This window comes from Coptis chinensis, chromosome 3 (genome assembly GCF_015680905.1).
Source record: "Coptis chinensis isolate HL-2020 chromosome 3, ASM1568090v1, whole genome shotgun sequence".
Classification (NCBI taxonomy): domain Eukaryota; kingdom Viridiplantae; phylum Streptophyta; class Magnoliopsida; order Ranunculales; family Ranunculaceae; genus Coptis; species Coptis chinensis.
In genome coordinates this window covers 92,084,964-92,102,611 of record NC_141458.1, presented here as the reverse complement: position 1 = coordinate 92,102,611, position 17,648 = coordinate 92,084,964, and the positions used below count along the sequence as shown (strand labels likewise).

The window sequence follows — 17,648 nt, the reverse complement described above, 5'->3', positions numbered from 1 at the left end:
TATTGAAAATAGGGTGAATGTTAAGACCACAATAAAAGCAAATATTGATGTTTGGTCAGTTTTGAAGGCATACAAAATTCCTTATTAGTGCTATCAGTTTGATACCTCATCAGTTTCATTAATGATATCTTTGAGAAGCTGGCTTAGGAATCTTCAAGGCTTGCAAGATACAACAAGAAGCCCACCATCACTTCTCAGGAGATTCAGACTACTGTTTGTCTTGTTCTTCTTATTGAATTGGCTAAGCATGCCGTTTCTGAAGGCACCAAGGCGGTTACCAAATTTACTAGTTCTTGAAAATGTTTGTTTAGGGTTTGTTTCAATGTTTCAATGTTTCTGTCTTTAGTATTTAGTATTAGAATGTTTCAATGTTAGTGGTGTCGATGTAATATATAGTTGATTTGGAACCTATGAATCAGAGTTAGATCTTTTGTGAATGAAATTAAGGTTTTGGTGTTCTCTATTTTGGTTGATTTCTTCATTCATTTTACCTAGTTCAGATTTGAGATGATTTGATTACAATGCCAATCTGGTGTTATTGGCGTAAATTTCTGTAACCAGTTATAATTGATGATGGTTATGGATCTTGAATTGGAATGATGGCAGTTAAGAAAATGTTAGCATAATTGTAAAGTTTGGTTACTTTTTTATGCCTAAATTGATGAAAGGTTGTGGTACTGAGGCTTCTGTTTCGTCATTTCTTGAGAATTTGGTACTTCATAAATCCCATTTTGTGCTTAGGTTCATTCTTGTGAATTGTGATTGTTGTTATGAATGGTATCCTTGTCCAATAGGGGTTGCAATGTTTTGTTGTGTTGGTGGGCATCATAGTGAATGTGTAGTAAAGTTTAGACCCTATATAGGATGACCTACAATCCCTGCAATTTGTATCAGTAGACGTTGAATGCCTCATTAGCCAGTTGCTTCCTAAATTCCAAGTTTCTAATAAATGGGGTTAGCTTTGTCTACATTATGAGTACATGATTCCAAAGACAAAAACACCAAGTTTAAAAGGAAGCATCAAACTATGTAGTTGCAGTACATAGCATGGCACCTGTAAAATGGAGAAGTCTCCTTTAAAAGAGATGGGTTTAGTAAGTCGCGACGATTACGACCGCATGCAATATGAATGTTTCACTCTCAATTACAAACTGCAACATGAATGTTGCTCTCAATCACGATTCTACAACAGATCTATGACATGAATGTTGCACTCTCAATTACAACTATAACATGAATGTTTCACTCTCAATTCGATCGCAAATGCATCATGAACATGAATGGTGCACTATCAATTACAACCGCAACAAGAATGTTACACTCTCAATTACGATCGCAACATGAATGTTGCACTATCAATTACAACCGCAAATAACATGAATGTTACACTCTCAATTATGATCAATGACGGGCGCAACATGAATGTTGCATCAAATTACCTGCAACATGAATAATTTTACATTTATAAATTTCATTATAACAAATGAAAAATAAAACAAACCGACTAGCAAATAATCTCAAATGAGTATCAACATTCCATAAAAGCATACAATGAATATCAATTTCTCATTAATAAATGTCAAAAGACCAAACTTAAAAATCTCAATTAAGACAACTAAAAATATATGGTTTGCCGAGAACATCAAAACCCGATCATAGACTAACGAATCACACCGGTGCTTTCAATTCTTTTCTTCTTGGTCTACCAGACCAATCTTCGGACTACACGGATAAACCGCAGAGAATCGGGCATCGTCTTGGCATAAAACCATTCGAACTCGGCTTGATAGAATGTGAGTAGCATTGCTCGAAACGCGATCACCGTATATCCTTCATCAATGTAGCCATAAAAGGAATCACCCTTACTACCAATACAGAAATAGCATGTATGCAAGGGAAATTCGTCGAAATCTCATTTTGACATCGATAATTGAAGAAGACGGACCAATACGACTCGCGAGAGTCAAATTTTTGTAGGATATAACTCCAAGAACAAGAAAATCCATCCTACAACACAAAATTGAAATGAAACTAAAAATTACAACAATTCCATTATCTCAAAAGAGTGCAAGTTATATTATTCAATGAAAAAATGATCAAATACGAGATGACGATAAGTTAAATTATCGAAGAGTCAATTTCCATCTTTTTGCTTGCCCTAGATAACATAATAATAGAAGTGTAGGTGTAAATAAATGTACCTTAGTGGTGACAGTTCGAAAAGTCCAAAGAAAAGGAGAACAAAGAAGAAAAGAGAAAAGACGGTCTCAATTTCAGTCCAAAATCACGATATGAGAAATCACCATTGCCAATTGAGGAAGAAATAAATTAAGTAACAACTTTCATATAAAAGGGTATGTAAGGTATTTTGAAAAAACAATAAAGGTGCGGTTGGTTTTTTCTCACAAACTCACCGAAAACGAAACCTTTATTTCACACTTTTACAAACCGGGTGGGCTTTAGACATAATTCAAAAAGTCAACGGGTTTTAGGCCAATAAAGACCGAAATCAGGGTTTTGAACCTAGTTTTATGTTTAGATTAATAGGGCATTCTCGTTTTGAACTATTTTAAGTTGTTTTAGGTCGTATTAGTTAGTAGAACAAATTTAAGATTATCCTAGTTATTTACACTACTTAAACGATTATGTATAGAGGATGTTGTAATGGTATATCGAAGAAGACAGACAAATTGAACTAGTTAGATTCGTTGGTTTTTGTAGAGAGAGAATGGAGCCAGAGAGATTTGAGAAATGGTCAATTCATTGCGGATAGAGATTATTGGTGAAAAATTTGAGAGATGCGACTCATTATTTGAACAAGAAATTGGTCCTAAGGCCTAATTTTGGGGAAAAAAAAAGTCTAGAGAACACTGTTTTTGTGAGTAACTCACAAGGACAAATTTTGTAGAAAAGTAACTCACGAATCTACTATTTCAAAATTAAGAATCCTCAAGGACAAAATAAGTTGGCCCTGTCTTTTTACATTTTTTTTAAATACCAGTTATACCCTTTTGTGAAAATAACCCTAAGGACAAATGGCTCGGATTTAAAATAAATATTTTTCGATTTTACCCTTTATGTCATTTTACTGTGAACAATGAGTGTTCATATCTTCTGCTGGTGTATGAACAATAATTGTTCATATCTAAATAGGTGAATGTACCTTATACAATATATTGATGTATGAATATTCAATGCTCATACTCAATGTATAATGCCCGTATTTAAAATACGTAATTATTTATTAATTTATTTATTTATTTATATAAAATCTGTTGGATTGGATTTGGGATATGTGGGCCTGGTTTCTGGGCCCGAGTCTGTGTTGGGCTTGGGTTTCAAACCCAAGTATATAATCACATTGTTCTAGAGAATAGGGTTCTTAGAGAATAAAAAAATAATAAAAATGGAGGCAGAGATAGAAGCTGTAGAACGTGGAGCGCAATGATTCGGACTAGGAGGAATTCGTCGAGCTTTTTATATAGGTGAGTAGATTGGTTTTTTCTATTTCACGTATAATTGTACTGTTCAAAGTTTTCGTTCATTATTCGGTTATTGTTATTCGTCCTGTAGTTGTTAAAATTGGTTTAAACTGTCTTTCGAAACTCTGTTGAGACTCGGGAAATCGATATTTGAATTGTCAAAGCTTGACGGGCCGTTAATGGCGTCGCCAAGCCCAAAAAAGAGAATCGGTCAGATCTAATATGTTGAACACTCCTGGTTGTGGTTTTGAACCCTCACTAAGGTAGGTATGATTGAATGATGTTAGGTGGCTATGGTGGAGTGTTGGGTATGAGGTATTGACGCTGGAGATGGGCACTGGTGGAAGCTCGAAGCAAGCTATTAATGGCGGCGAGATCGCAGTTAGGATTAGTAATTTATATATTTTAAATCTTGAGGTGTGAATTACGTTTTAGATTAGTGATGGGTGAGTGAAGGCCGGATTTGAATGGAGCTATGGAAGCTTGCAGGTGCGATAATGGGGGCACGAGGGTGATACTGTGATACTGGAGTATTGTTGTGGTGGTGGTAGTATGTAAATTGTACTATTGTATGGTGTAATGGGTTAGCTGATGGACGATGGGTGATGGGGTATTGTAGAGTGAGTGAGTGCTGTTGAAACTTGAATGGCTTGAATGGGTTGTTAATGGCGGATTGAACCAGATCTAGTTTTGATGATGGGTTATCGATTTAGGGAATGGAGCTTTTGCTTTTGTTAATGTGGTAGGGTTTTTAACAAGGATTAAAACCGTTAGGTTGAAATGGGTGGGCGAGTGGAGATTGTGGTGGCCGGACTTGAGCAGGTGGTGGCTGGTGGTGGTAGTAGCAGGTGAGGAAGAAGACCTGATGGTCGGTTTGGGCTTTGGGCCTAATTCCTTAGTTGGTTTTGGTTGGGCCGACCTTGTTTTGTTTTGGTTGGGCCGATTGTAGTTTGTATTGCTTGGGCCGATCCATGTTAGGTTAAACTGTTTTTGGGCCGGTTTAGTTTAAGTTGTATGGGCCAAAACTAATTAGTTTTCTTTGGGTCGGTTTCTAATTTTATGTGGGTTGGTCCTTATGGGCAATTGGGTCAGGTTGAATAATAAGTTGGTTTAGACTTTTGGGGCCGGGTTTTAAGGTTTGGGCTTGGCCAGTTGGGTCCGAACCATTACCTTAGCCATGACATGAACTTTGACCTTAGCCATGAACCATGGCTATGACCATGAACCTATTGAACATAGAAACGACAGTTTGACTTTGACAATGATAGTTTGACTTTGACCATGACGTGTCGACTTTGACTGTTGACCGTTGACTGTGGAATGTTGACTTTTTCCAGTTTTTTTTCATATTTAAGAATATAGACAAATATAGTAATAAAATATTGTCGAAAATTATATAACGTTGTTTGTCATTATCTAATTAAGATTTGACGTGAGTAGTGTGTAAAACATATATATATATTGGGCTTTGATTGTGGAATGTGGACTGTTTAATAGTGCTGCATTTTATATTGTAAATTGTATGGACAAATCAAATGCTAAAATGATGTGGAAGCTTGTATAAATTTGGTGGTCATTATCTAATTAAGATTTGACGTTGATATTGTGACATTATATAATATGTTGGGATATATATATTAAATACAATAGTTTTGGAGAAATAAATATATATACACTCCATTATTTTATCTGTAAGATGCTAGTAGAGTATTTGTGGTTATTTCCCACGGGATTGTGGCGTAGTGCAATAATATATTGGCACGTGAAAGAATGAAAGTGGTTATGAGATATAATTGAGATATTTCTAAATATTATGGCTTAGTGCAATAAGGTAATTGAACTGCACATGATATAGTGGAATAATTATGAGTCATAAATGTATGACACCTGAATAAATTACGTAACGAAAATCCTAGAACCTGACTACCACAACTCATGTGATTTGCCCTGTGTGGGCGTATGTGATATGATTGGCCCTTGTGTAGGGTGTATATATAAGATGTTGATTGACCCATGTGTTGGGCAATCGTAGCCGAATGGTGGCTTAACTTGATTATTCCGTTCGCAAAATAGAACGAGATGCGCGATATTTTATGCCGAATAGTGGCAGTACTTACATAATGGCTTCCGTGTGAGGGTTACCTGGTGTGCGGCATCCCGCTCAGGGTAGTTACACACGGAGTGGTTCATTATGTAAGGGGAGGCATGTGGATGCACATGTTCGGCGTTGGGAAGCGATTGTGGTAGCCAGGGAAACTAGGTAAGACATAGATACGACGTGATTTTAGGGACACACAAAGAAAGCCGTAAATAATATCATTATGGTAATATGTTGGTTAACTATATATCTTTAAATATATGATTGTATATGGCTTTGTCGAAGTGTGGGTCAAACTAATTACTTGGGCAGAGACGACCTACTCTGTAATTGAGCATGAAATGCGGTACGGATATAATATGCTTGGTTGGTTTTTGTTTAGTTAGAACCTAAGACGCCTCGATGGAGGAACTACCTGCCTTATTTATTATGCGTATAGTTTGTTGTGTTGTTAGTGGGAAGTTAAGGTGCCTCAGTGGAGAAACTACCTGCCTTAATTATTGTACTTAAGGATGTTATATTAGTCGTTGAAAGTTAAGGCGCCTCGGTGGATGAACTAACTGCCGTATGGTTTGTGTATATTTTGGTATAAGCATATGTTATATTTTAGAGCTACTCACACCAGCATTTTTATAATGCTTACCCGATTTGCATGTTTGCTTATCGAGTGTGTTCATTAAATGAACATAGTTGATAAGTCTTGACAGGTTTAGTGTTGAAGAAGATTGGTTCTTTGCTTGTGGTTTTGCGTTAAGCGTCGATTTCAAGATAGGCTTTGTTTTCCTTTGAGGTGATATAGATTTTCAGTTGAGATAAGGTTATTTGTATTTTCATTTGTTAATTTTTGTAATGAAGAGGACTTTGGTTTAAGTTTATAATTTTTATTGGTTTTTAAATTATCCACATATTTAAACTGTTTATGGGTTTTTGGAAGTTGAGAATGCGTCACACCTCGAAGATCGAAGAGTCGGGAACAAATAATGTTTTTCCGAATTCTGTCGAAATTCGGGGTGTGACACAATGTTCATAGTATGATCATTGAACATTGAATATTCATACCTAAAGACTATGAACATTGAATATGTTCATACCCAAAGGACTATGAACAATCAATGTTCATACCTACCAATTGAAAAAAAAATTAAAAGTAGTCATGAACAATGATTGTTCATATTTGATGTATAAACATTGTTGATGTATGAACAATGATTTTTCATACTCCCAAATAGGTATGAACAATTCATGTTCATAACTGGATCAATGTTCATACCTATTGGATCATTGTTCATGGCTCTAATAGGTATGAACACTCATTGTTCATAGCTAATGTTCGTAATTGGGGGTATGAACAATATAATGAGTGTTCACACCTGCTTAAAGGTATGAACAATGATTGTTCATACTAAATACACCGGGTCGTTTCGTCTGGGCCGGGTTGTTAATTATTTCGCGTCATCGGTATACTTGACATTTCATCTATTCGATCCGTTTTTTATTTCGCGTCAAGGGTATATTTGACCTTTCATCTATCCGGTCCTTGTGAGTTGCGGGGAGAAAAAAAAGTGTTCTTGAGAGTTACTTTTTCGACAGTTTTGTCATTGAGAGCCACTCCCTGTTATTTGAATAATGGTCGGTTTGCATTGACATACACATAGGCTTGTGTCTCTATGTAAATAAATGATTTTCAGTTAGTATTAGGTTGGTTAAGTAGGTCAAATTAGTAGGTCTATGTATAATTACTGTCTATTATTATATTTTGAGATAAACGTTTATTATACCAATAATTCCCCATGTGAGTGGACTTCCCAAATGGTCGTTTGATATGTAAAAAACAATGACGAATAATTGTTAAGTGGTAATCCATTTTAAAGACAATTTGGTAAATTGCGGTGCATTGCTATAGAGCTATAGTTGGAAAAGTTGATTTAGAGTCTATTTTACCAATGTAATTAGTAACTTTTTATTGGAAACTTTGTGTTTTAAAAATCTATTAATTTTATTTGTTTTAGTTGGAGTGAGTTTAGGTGTTAAAATTTTGGTATGTTACCATGCATAAAATTCTATATAGATTTCAGTACGATGTCTTTTTTCGGCGTTTCTACCAAGATTTGACATGATTTATTTTTGATTGGGATTTTGTATATATTTGATATCTCATCTAGACTTGGACTTGTTAAAAAAAATCAAAATATCTCACAAAAATGCACAAAATCTTGGAGATTTTGTACCATGTGTGCAAATAAATGTTTATAGACATGCAACTCTTAGAAATTAGATTATGTTTTTCCCAAAAAAGTTTGTTTGTGATTTTATTTTTTCTTGTTTTTAGAAATATACATGCATATGCCCAAGCTCTTTTAAATTGAAATCTTTTTTATTATTATAAAGCCACTTAAGAGTGAGAAATAGAGTCACATAGGAGAATGAAAAAACTTTATCCGTGCATTATGTTTTAGTATATAGACAAGATTGACATGGGGTTTGTAGCTGATGGTTTCATTACCTTCTATTCCGGCATTAGTGGAGCCACTATCAACCTATGGGTTGGGTACGTGGTTCAACAAACGATGTTATGAGAATTACCATATAGGAACGTGATTGAGGTTCAACAAAGAACTATGCAAATCACGAAAATAAAATTATGTACCATGAAGTTAGAGGAAATCATGAGAAGATAGACCCGGGCATATGCTCGAACTTTTTTAAATATTTTGCGTACTAATATTGCAATATTCAAACATTGTTTACATGCTAAAATAATTTTAGTAAATAAACAATATTAACTCTTCATATATATATATACTAGATATAACCCGTGCTGACGTCACGATTGGTTATGAGGTGCTTATTATGTTGTTTGTGGCACTGAATGTAACTCTACCGCATTCAGTATACAACGTTTTACCATGACTATATCCCAATCATTCTATTGATTTTATGCAAACCTTTTCTCAACCAAATGGAAATTTGGGACATTCCCTGGATACCTTTTTGGTTAATACATGTTGATAAGTATATTCTTCTAACAAGAGTACTACACCACCAAAAACTCAAAGATGATAAGGAATTGAAGGAGTTCTTTGAGAAGAGCATGTACCTCTATTATAACCAAATTAGAACGAAGATCCCCTTTCACTTTAAGAAGCTTCAACATTCATGGTTTTTCAAAAGCTTTAAGAAATTTGTCTTGAAACTCACTTAATGGGAGACACTTCATGGGCACTTCTTCATGCAAGAAAGGACTCAAACCAAAACCCATTGAAGCCCTTCCACAGAATTAAGGTGTTGGCAACTATTTAATAGCCCCTTAATTTTGTTAATAAGATTCATCAAATTCATTCATTATATACTTAAATTTGGTATTGAAGAGAACCTTCAAAGCTTTTCGACACCCACATTGGAACATATTAACCGGTATTTAAATTTGGTTGGAGTTGGCTAGTGCATGGCAAGTTGAAGTTATCTCGACCAGTGGGCTTTTTGAGGACATCTTCCGACCCAGTCTCATGGCTTTTAGTTAGGAAGAGGACGTTGCATAAATAGGTAAATCAAGTTCATGCTTTAGATTCTTGAATCTAAGGTCTTTGTTGAATTCACGATCTACGATCTATACTGTAAAATGTAAAGGTGTTCCCCTAGGTAGTACCCAATTCCTAAGCATATACAATGCAAATATTTGAAACGACAAAATTTTTGTTCATTAAAAGTTGCACAGTTTTCACATACTTTTTTCTTTGTTGAGTGTTCAAGTATTTACAGTGGTCAAGGAGAATAGTTATTTTTTCGACAACTAACGTCAAGGAGGATAGTAACATAGATCTACTGCGTCTTTTATTCCAGTTGACATGAGACTCATTTCAAGAAAATCTCACACTTAGTATTCTAATTCTCCCACATTTGAAGTCATGTAGGTGTCACTTTATGTATTTTCTTGGCACATTTCGCTGCATGCCGCATTAGATGTTACATCCACCATATGTACAGAAGTTGGTATCTTTGAGGTAATTTTCAAGACATTCATCAATCTTCTATTGACCTTGAATCTGGAAGGTAAGCTTCTCGAATAGAAAAAATGCATTCAGTGCAGTTGAGGAATTAAGTAACATTGCTAAATCGAAGAGGTCAAGAGTTCAGATTATTACCATTAAAAGTGGTTTTGATCTAGCACTGCACTTCACAGTAACTGCACATCTCCTTGCAATTAGCTTAGGGTGCGTTATTTCTTCTTTTAAAATTTTGAAATATGAAACATTGGAAGTGATTTCGAACTTACACTTGATCTAGCACTACACTTCACAGTAACGGAACATCTCCTTGTAATTAGCTTAGAGTGCGTTGTTCTTTCTTCTTCCAACTTTTTTAAATTTGAAACACATCTTAGCACTTTTCTTCTCAGTGGATTCATGAGCGCCAACATAGTTGTTGATTAGCTCCCAATAGTCTCTGAAAAGCCGACAAATTTAGTTGGTTATTTTCGGAGTTATCCCATTGTTCAATACAAATGACATCTGCTAGACATTCTAGAAAATAATATTAGAGCAAAATTAGAAGTAACATATTAAAGCAACATAAGACTAAGAGCATACTTTAATCAATTCAACTTCCAAGAGTCATAAACATGTTGGACTTGTCAAAAGAGGGCCAAGCATCCAAGGATCGTGTATTCTTTCTATCATGTCTTCAAAACAACTATATATATATATATATATATATATATATATATATATATATATATATATATATATATATATATATATATATATATATATATATATAACATGGCACAATCAAGTAGTATATATAGTAGGAACTAAATGTTCAAATTGAAATCCAACCATTATTAAAGAAGAATTCTATGTAACAACATTATTTGTCAAAAGGAGTCGATGTTTCTTGAAACCTATAAATAAACTGTGTTAAAGTTTCTATGTTCCCTTCAATCGAATTTCTTTGGTATAAATTATCAAGGAAACATGCCAGACCATCAATATTTCATCATACCATCTCTTATCAAATGAACTTGGTTGTGTTATTTGTTGTATTGCGGCAATAACCAACTGAGGAAAATGAATCAAAGTCCATCAAAGTTCTCCAAACTTAAATATTAAGACAAATAACTAACTTCGAGCTTATAGTGTTATAGACCCCATCGATCAAGAGTTTTTGCAAAGTAATTACAATATTGAGAAGCACACATTATGTATTCCCAACACTGAACTCTAACTATACACCCAGAGTAACATTCCTAGTATTCACTTGCAATAAGGAATAACATCTTTACGTTACAGTGTAATAATTACTCCAAACAAAGAAAGATGTTGCTCGATCACCTTTTCATGCTAGTCTTATGATAGTATCAATCTTGTTCTAATTACATACTATTAATTATAAATTCTACTCAATTGCCTAAACTTCAACACCACGTAAAGTTTGGTCCAACCACACATCACTTGAGAACTACCACTCTAAACACAATCTCTGGATTTCAAAAATTGCATATATCAACCACTTCATATGTGATGAAAGAGAGGCCGTAGTAGGCACAACACAAACCATAATTGTAAAAGAAATGTCTCATTACTCCATTGGTAATAGATGTCTCTCATACTCATTTTGCATTAAGCAATATATGAGAATCATCAAAGATCCAAAGAAAGGACCGATGTACCAATCAATAATCCTCAAAACACGCAACACTAACTATAGCAGATTACAAATCGGTTGAAAAATAATTTAGCACTTTTAAAGGTTTGACTCCCTTTGAGACTTGATAATCCATCTATGATGCTTCAACGACTTCATTGAAATTAAAATATGGGCAGTCAATAACCCCCAACCCTTTGTTTGTTAAGTTAAAGTTGAATCTCCCAAATTGAGAAGGCCATGGGATTCTCTACCCATTGTTGAACATCCCCTAATATTCTCTACCCATTGTTGAACATCTACCCCCTAGTAAATCTCAAAGTAATAACTGTTTAGGCTAAAGAAGTTGTCACGGTTTTACACCTTACTTATGCTTATATCCAATATCTCAAGTTCACATAGTAAGCAAGGGATAAAGGGATCAACAATTTCTAATCCATATAGGGCCACCGAACAGGGTTTCAGAAGAAACTTGAATATTGTATGAGTGAAACATTCTAAACGACAATTCTACTCGTCCAATAATGTCATTTGTATTAGTAAGTATGCAAGATTTCAAAGTATCTGAAAATACTTGACTAATACAATGCAAGAATGCTTCCTAGAGCCGAGTATCTTCATCTCTTAGACCACTTTCAATGGACATTGAAGATCAATTTGTGCAAGGAACTTACAGTAATAAAAAATACTATAGATGAATAGCTTCTTGCAAAAGCAAGTATAAGCCGGATCACTGAAATCAAACACATATTATGCATTTATGCACACTGAATTCAACACGCTCTATTAAACAATTCTTTAGCAACAACACTTGGTTCCACCAAATTATGCCCTCTTACCTATTCACACCACTTGAACACAACATGAAAAAGATCAAACCCCTTTGGTGCGCATTCTGCAAAAACTACTTTTATATCCTTCTTTTTTTGGTTGGGGTGGTGATATTTTTTTTGGGGGGGGGGGGGGTGTACCTTGGTTTACACTATCCTTGCTAGGAGAAACAATCAATAAACCATTTCCAATTTAAACAACTCAAAATACAAACACATTAACTCTTAAATGGCTAATTCACAATTTCCTACCAACATCAACAAAAAAATATATATAAAAAAAAAAAGCAAAATAGAGAAAAATGATCAAATATAGTAATAGATTCAACAAATAAAGTGACACTTGGATTTCTTAACAACAATTTTTTAGTAAGCATCATTTTAATTAAATCATCCAATGGAAGTATACGAAAGAAACAATACCTTAATTTGAATTTCAATCCAACGATGAGGGAAATGAAGAAAATGTACATGTTTTCCTCGTGGCTTGATCATTTCCCGCATCCTGGCTTGAAGTACGTTGCCTTCTAATTCAATGCCCTTTCACTTTTGCAAATTTATTGGTTTGTTTTTAATGGACAACAGAAGGTAGTTACAAACTTGCAATATACCTTAATATCTATCAAAAAACAAAAGGAATAAAAGGTTTAGTATGGATAGGCAGGCAACAATTAGGAAGTATGCATAAAACCTTTGCTGGGAATAAATAAAAAATTAAAATCTAACAACAATAAGAAGATATACAATTGCTGAAAATCCAATAAGAAAACGGGTTTTAGAAGCCCACACTGGTATGTGACATACTGACATCCTTACACAAATATCAATGAAAAGTACATGTTCGTAGCGCATATTGTACAACACAGAAATAGAGCACTTCTTCACCTCACATGCCCTTATTAGATATAAGGCTTAGGCAATCCCTAGATTTGAGAATCAGGTTTTGCTCCGGCTTTTGGGAACATGACGATTCTCAGAGGCGTGTAGGGTTGGTCGCCTCTTCCGGGTTTTGACCCTTGCTTGCTTATGAGAATGCCTCTATTTTGAGCCCAAAGAATTCTTTTTCTCAAACTAAAATGAGCATAAATACCAAAAAGAGCCCAAAGAATTCTATTTTTGTGTTGTACAATGCGCTATTAACATGTACTTTTCATTGATATTTGTATAAAAGAATCTTAGGCATTACATATAAATGTCATAATAGAAATCTAACTGAAATCGTAGTCAGTTATTGGCAGAGGAGAATTCTATATGTGGTCATTAGTCATTATATATAAATGTCATAACAAAAATATCTAACTGAAATCATAATCGTTATTGGTAGAGGAGATTGAAGGCAATGGAATCTTTAGTTCTTGATATCTTGCAATGAAGGACGCAAGAGGGCCAATAAGTTGTCAAACCTTCATGAAGGACTGGGAATGAGACTTCATTAGTGGGTCCACTATAAGTCAAATTTGTTTATTGCAATTAGCATTTATGAAAACACACTCTCAATTATATCTTCAATCGATATTTCCGCAAACAAAGGGGGAGTGCTTAAATTCTTGAAGGTTAAGAATGCATAAGATTTTATTTTTTATAGAAAAATAGTATCCACGCATGATTATGGGAAAGAAAGGATGCTTTAAAACATGCTTTAAACAGTAGAGAAGTTACAAATAACGTTGTATGCTTTAAACACCATTTATTTCTTCAACACATTAAGCGTTACAAACCACTAAAGTCGGTAGAGAAATTGCATACTAATCAAATTAACTCTTATTGAATGGGAAAGGAAAACGAAGAGAAACTATCGGAAGGAAATAATCAGTGGTGCTCTAATTCTCAATAAGTATGCGAGAGGAAAAAGATGAGTAACCGATGTGTACTAATTAATTGGATGTCTATTAATTTTTGGTGAAGGAAAAAGAAATTGGCTAAAATTAACCTCTATGAACTAAATTTTTTGGGTGTCTACCAACATAATGCACTAAAATTAACCTTTATGTAGAGGATATGAGACAAAAGTGTTCTAAATCTGCTACCCCTCTTGCCCTCTTTTTGTTAAAAAAAAATAGTAGCTTAGAATCACTTTCAAAAGAGAAAGGATTTGAAAAGGTAGAAATCAGTGGCGTCAATACTTCAACATGCACAAACTAAACAAACAAATAAATTGGGATGCATGCTGAAATTGTTTAGGTGCTCAAATGAGATTGAAGACAATTACTCACAACAGAAAGTATCCCAAAATGGTATCGAAGATGCAAAGCAACCTCAAAATTTAGAACATAACGGGAAACAACAACCCAAAAAGGAACTTTGCATAGAAAATGTAGTAAAACAAATCGTAAACATATAAAAAAAACCGTGTGCATCACTGAATTGGCCTAAAGAAGTAAAAGAAAAAACTAAAGAATGGAAATCAAAATGGGTAACTTACATGAGATGAAGTACCTAGAAACCTGGATTTTGTAGGTCGACAAACACCCCCACATTAAATGAACACAATAAATTTCCCAAAGTCTAGCATGAAATTTCACCATCCCGAAATTCATATACCGGTGCCTTCCCGAGCAGTAAATTTCTTTAAACCATTGGCTGCACACGTACACTCTAGCACATAATCTTCTATCATAACAAATATATAATCTTGGTCAATTTATCAAACACGTACACTCCATCATCTTTTAGGTTCTTCAAGTTTTAAAATGTTGACCATAAGGAAAACTAATGGATTAGAAGTGTGAACAACCTCTAACTTTGTAAATGAGCCGAGATAGGCCTCCCAAAAAGAGCAATGAAATGCTTATAAATAGTCATGCTAGGTATACTCAGATTGGTGGCTTGGCATCAATTAAATCAATACAAATTTGTAATAATGTTCTGGGTTCATGTAATGATTATGAATCACTCTGCCATACCACTATAAGTGCAACTTTTTCATCCCGGCCGGTACAATCATCTTCTATTTATGTCTTTTCTATTTATGCTCGTCCATTCAAAAATAAATCCTGAAAGAAACTAAAGGATCTGAATAAGGTGTACCTTTGTAGTGCCTCCATATTTCTTTTGGAGCCATTATAAGTACACTTTTTCTTCCCGGGCATTACAATCATCTTCTATTTATGTCTTTCTATTTATGCCCTTCAATTCAAAAACAAATCCGAAAGAAAACTAAAGGATCCGAATAATGTAATGTTTTACACCCTTTCACTGAGTGAATGCTTACAATGTATAGTGGAGGAGGATGCATTAGGTTGTATTTATGATTGATTTCATTAATATAGTTTGGGGGTAGCCGGTCTTAACCCTTTTAATTACTTCAAAAAAAAAAATGGTCCAAATAAGGTGTAGCTTTGTAGTGCCTCCATATTTCATTTGGAGCCAGCAATAGACACTCTACTATGTTGTGAATTTTTTTAAAGTACCATACTAGTGTAAAGGGATGGGAACAGAAACAACAAACACAGCAAGTGAAAACTTCAAAACAAAAGACAAATAGCCAAGACATAAAACACAAACAAACTTAAGCTTTTAAATGTTGTTACGTGCTAACCAAGTCGAGCATACATGCATATAGCAGCTTGAGATACCAAGAACCAACATTGTATCTACTGACTTTTAATAGCATGAAAAATAAATTAAAGTAGACTAACACCACATCACATGAATTTATTAAGGAAGAAAAAGGAAATGTACCTAGCTGGAGTATGGTTCTCGTGGTTTAATATTTTTCCTCATCCTTAGCAAATCTAATCAAGGTAAAAACATTGAGTTCCTAGCAAGACTTTTGTGTAATTTCTTTCACGCCGTGTGCTTGTTAATCGCTTTTCTATCTTGTTCCATTTAACTGTGCCTTCCTAATCCCAACAGCTCAAGTCTTCAGAACTATCATACATTAGGCAAAATACGAAGCATACTAAAAACACCAATTTTCCTGACAAACTGAATAGACGACACCATGTAAATAAGATGTTTGTAAGGATTTCTAAATCACAGCAAAACAAATTTATCCAAAAAAAACATTTGAAATTGCAAACCTCAATTTGATTGCATTTTTTTTTACGTAAATTTGTTGGATTGGAAGAGGAACCTTGATGCCAGAAATTGGGATAGAGAGTTTTATACAGGGAGTTGAGAGAAGCTAAGTTAGTAAAAGTCATGCTCTACTTTAACTCTATTGATAAATTTTGGTAGTGGAGAAACGTAAGGTAACAATCACTGGTGCTCTAATGGGTGTACTAATAGTGTCTTGATTAATCCAATCAATTTTGGTGAAGAAAAAGGAAACTTTGGAGGTAGTAATTGGGGAGAGGATACGCCATTGGATGCAAGTCCGTTTGAGTCTATTAGATGCCCAAGCCTACAAACCCGGCCTTTAATAACGTTTTAATGTGTTAACTCACAACCGATTACATTTAATCAATTAAACCCAATAGTTAAGAATTATTTTATGTTTTTATTCCAACTTTAATGAATTGAAAATCTGTTAAACCATGAACAATTCACTTGAATTAATAAATATGCAATCTGTTAGGCCAATAAAAAATATAGGTATGTATGTATATATGGATCTGACAGCATGGACATTTGCAACTTCGAAGTAGCAAGAAACAATAGAAAAGAGGGTTGTTATTGATCTAGTCTAGAAACATTATACATACCTGACGACCTGAGCAAAATAGTTCAAGTGTAATTGATCTCGACAACAACATAGTTCAAGCCCGATGTGAAATTTTTGTGCATAGTAACATATTTGTCTTTCAAGCTTCCTGATTGAAAATCATTGAACTGGTAAAACATAATAAGAGGAATTGCATAAGCTACTAAAACCCAACTACTAAGAATAGAAACTTGGAGCAGAACCAATTCAAAGCATCTTTGGTAGGAAAATTAATCCAACACCAGGAAGTGGAAACCATGTTTAATCCCAAAATTAAATTAGTCGAATACTTGAGATAGATCAAACACAGTACCTGCCATCGAAGGTGTGGAGTGAAGCATTTAGATGAACAAAGAGAGAAAGAGAGGGTTTTGATAGTGGTAAGCTATCAAGAGAGAAAGAGAGGGTTTTGATAGTGGTAACGTTTGGGGTTGATGGTCATTGCGAGTATTGGGGATCAAGCCCACTTTTAAAGCAAAACGGCAATTAATACAACACAAAAAACGTTTTAATTTTTCATAGGGAAGCCAACTCTTCAAAACCAAGCCGATCCACTGAATTAGTATTTATTTTTATTTTTTGGTAATCCTTGGCATTTATTTAACCCCACTTTTGAAGCCTTTAGCAGTTTAACCCAACTAATTGATCAACTCTCTACTACACTGTAAATTTAGTGGATGCTAAATGGGTTTTCTATTTTAATTTTGGTAACCGAAGCTAAAGTGATTTAATGTCTGATTAAATGTGGGCTATTAGGAAGGTCATGGGGTGTTTCAAAATTAAATGCATTCATTAATTTATGGATGATATACCCGTACCTACGGCACGATTATGTTCACATATTCTTCACCATAGATAGTGCCTCTACCCTTAATAATATTCTCTACCCATTGTTGAACATCTACCCCCTAGTAAATCTCAAAGTAATAAGCTGTTTTAGGCTAAAGAAG

General features: G+C 34.4%; 1 long non-coding RNA gene across 5 annotated transcripts; it reads right to left on the bottom strand.

The window, feature by feature from the left end:
• Window positions 1–9,416: 9,416 nt before the first annotated feature.
• Window positions 9,417–16,760, bottom strand: LOC147511650 (uncharacterized). Of its 5 annotated transcripts, none has more exons than XR_015219468.1 (5): window positions 16,700–16,760; window positions 14,476–15,980; window positions 12,477–12,672; window positions 9,723–10,023; window positions 9,417–9,635 (listed from the first exon to the last, which is right to left on the bottom strand). It is a non-coding gene; the product is annotated as an uncharacterized LOC147511650 (long non-coding RNA). The 5 variants fall into 5 exon arrangements; XR_015219466.1 differs by lacking the exon at window positions 16,700–16,760 and having other exon boundaries at window positions 9,723–9,763; window positions 9,854–10,023; window positions 14,476–16,680; XR_015219469.1 differs by lacking the exon at window positions 16,700–16,760 and having other exon boundaries at window positions 14,476–14,633; window positions 15,735–16,680.
• Between the last annotated feature and the right edge of the window lie 888 nt (window positions 16,761–17,648).